Here is a 3,773-nt window from a genome sequence, read left to right on the forward strand (position 1 = left end):
AAAGGGATTGACTGGGTTAAGGCTCTTTTAACCTAACCGTTTCACCTCTAAGCCTTCTTGCATTGTCTCAACACAAGCTTTTGAGAGGTATCTAATATCTAAACCCTAACACAAACAATGTAAAAATATTGTATAAAATTCAATATCCATTCATGTTTTCAAATTATTAACAAAAATACAGACAGGAATATACTCCTTTATATGATAGGAAATATCTATTAGATCCTAGCAGTTACTTCATATTTGCTGATTTAATGATGAAATTTAAGAGCTTGCTTCTTGAAATTGTGAATGAGACAGCTAAGAGCATCATTACCCCTTTAGCTCAACTCAACATTATGCTGAATGACATAACCTATATAATAATGTAGAAACCAAACAAACAATACATTGTCATTGATTGTATACACCTAGAGTATCCAATACTCTATAATTAAATATAAATGATATAACAACATGTTACTCAAAATATAAAATATCTAATATTAGGCATCATATAAAATGTATAAAACCCCAAGTAAAAGTAAGATGCAATCACTCCATACTATAAACATAGCATGTCTCTCTTAATCGAATTGACTCAATGCCACTCAATCAATATCCAAGTAGATCTTTTCATGAAAATTGACATGATGATTGAAAATTTTCTACAAAAAAGCTAGGATAGAATATATTAATGGGAATATGGTAAGTGGTACCAGTTCACACACAGCAATAGAACAGAATATAGTGTGAGAAACAACCAATGATAGAACCCAATTTGTGGCATAGTTGATATGGGTAGCTGTAAAAAACACACATCTTTCTATTTGGCATGACAAGATATATTGGATTAGGTTAAAAATAACTAATTGATTGCTGCCTCACATATATGAATACTGTTTTATGTTTCTATCTTCATGGTGACTACCTGTATGTTCAGCTTGGGGAAAAAATCATACTTGACATTCTTTTCTGCATATACATTATGTAAATATGTAAATCTTTACATAAATATTTAAATAGCAAATACTATATATTATGTAGTATATATTTAGTGTTAAATTATAAAATACACTAAAATATATTCTAAAAGAACCTTGCAGATTTCTTCTGTAGATCAGTGGCGCTAATGTCCTGTCTATACCCATACCTTTTGCTCAGAACTTTTCTGAGACCCCCTATAGTCTGTTAGGGCTGCCATAGCCAAGTGTTAGAGGCTGAGGGGCTGAAGTAACAGAAATGTATTTCTTATGATTATGGGGGCCAGAAGCCCCAAATCAAGGTGTCAGCAAGGTCTCCTGAGGCCTCTCTCTCTGACATACAAATAATCATATTATCACTGTGTTCTCATTAAATCTGTTTTCTGCCTCTCTTTTTTTGGTGTCTTTCATCCTGGCCATACTACATAAGGGGTCCACCCTTATGACTTCATTTAAGTATAAATATCTTCTTAAAGTGCCCATCTCCAAATATGATCACACTAAAGATCAGGACTTCAAGATATGGATTTAGAGAGGGAGGCACAGCTCAGTCTACAGTTTCACCCATTCTGGTTTTAGGCCCAACCATGTGATTAGTTTTGCTAAATTGAATATGAGATAACATAAAGCAGAGTCATAACCTAGATTCAGGATTAAAGAGACAACAATAAGGATGTATCAAGCCATGGTCCCATCTTTCCAAGAATATGATGAGAAGATTCAGTGATACAGACAGTTATAGAAAAAACAAATATCACAAAATAAGGCCCCATTGCATTAAAAAAAAACAGAACAGAAAGTGACACACGTATTCTTTCACTCTCCTTTAGTCTGGCTCAGATTGGGGTCAGGAACAGTATGTTGGATAGTTTGAAAGAAAGCCAAAGACAGAGGATCTTAGGAATCTAAAAATTTAGAAAGAAATCACATTGTAGGCCAACCTATCCCATCTTGTATTCAGCCATGTTAAAAAATAAATAATAAATATGTATCAAGTATGCATCCTATACTTAGAACTCTGCAAGAATTTATTTTTTGGGGGGGTACTAGGAATTGAACCCAGGGGTACTTAACCACTGAGCCACATTCCCAGGAGCCCTTTATTTACTTATTTATTTATTTATTTGTAAATTTTGAGACAAGACATAACTAAGTTGCAGAGGGCCTCACTAAATTGTTGAGTCTATCTTTGAACTTGCAACCCTCCTGCCTCAGCCTCCAGAGCTGCTGGAATTATAGGGTTGTACCACCCCACCTGGCTCTGCAAGACATTTTAAAAGAATATGGAACATAAACTATTCTCCCTGATCTCAAAAAATATACAATCACTTGTTGAGAGAGAGAAGACTACACCCATCACAGAGTAGTATTATAATAATGGGCACAGATGGTCAGATTTAAATGATACAATCAGCCTTAGGGAAACAATACCTATGTTTGGCTGCAGATTATTGTGATACACACCTTGTTTTAAGATAAATTTGATATTCAGAAAGGAAAGTCTTATGCATTATGTGTTTCAAAGTACATTTGTGCATAAATATTTCATGTCACATTATATCAATAAAGCCAAATGCCACATGAATTCCCAATCTTCTATAAGATGACACATTTATATTTATAGAAACTGAGTTTACATTAATCACCAAATAAGCATGTGTCTACTCACTTCTTAAGGGAACCCACTGACAGGTGATAATGAAGTCAATTACATGATGTCTGATCTCAACCCCTTTGGGTAGTTCCATTGATTTCATAATTGATTTAAGTAAGAAAGATGAGTTGTGTACAAATTGAAATATCATATATGTGGTTATGATGCTCTTCATAATTCTCAATGAGGCCTTGATCTTACACAATGCAAACAGAGAAATGTTAAGACTGAAAAACTACAAAAGAAATTGAGAGTGGCCCATATGAGTTAATTGATAAAAACCATGAAAACCTTCAATAAAATAAAGAAAAAGATAACTATAAAAAAAATTAACATTATATACTTTCATTTTACAGATGATTTAATAATTGATATCCTTTCATGGTCTTTACAAATATATTGAAATCCAAATGATAAAATCTGAATTTTTCAAATAAACTCATTTATATTTTCTAAATACTTTCTAAAGACTTTTCAAGATAGATACCATTATTAGGATAATTAAATTTTCTTATGTTGAATGATGATAAATGATAAGTATTCCAATGAGGAATATATTTAAGTGAGACAAAATAATTTTTTTCTTTTCTTCCTTTCTTCCTTCCTTTCTTTCTTTCTTGGTGGTGATTGAACCCAGGGCCTTGCTCTAGCAAGGCAAGCACTCTACCAACTGAGCTATATCCCCAGCCCATAAATTGTTTCTTAATGGGAAATAATATTAATAGATAAGGGTAAAGATTTAGTTTCTTCTCATAGCAGAGATAATAATGACTGTTGACATGAACTATTTCAATAAAATTTAAAAAAATTCCAGTTTTTATATTAAAATATGTCATTGTTTTTCACTATATTAGAGACATGGTTATGCTACCTGAAATTCCAACTTTATCTCATAATTGATTTCTCAGTTTTGTTTCTTTTATTATTGCTTGTACCTCACTTTTTAGTTTAAGAAGTCAAGTAGAAACACATGAGAAATGAAGCAGTTTTAAATGTGATACATCATTTAAGATTACAGGAGGAAATAAGTTAAGAAAGGAGGTCATAGTTATCTATGTGGGGCTCTCCTAGCAGAGCACATACCTAGAAGGATCTGAAAGCAGTCAGGACATTTTCAGAAGCTCTCCTTCATTGACTTTGCCACCATTGCCTAGGGC

The sequence above is a fragment of the Marmota marmota genome, unplaced genomic scaffold (genome assembly GCF_001458135.2).
Source record: "Marmota marmota marmota unplaced genomic scaffold, marMar, whole genome shotgun sequence".
Taxonomy (NCBI): Eukaryota; Metazoa; Chordata; class Mammalia; order Rodentia; family Sciuridae; genus Marmota; species Marmota marmota.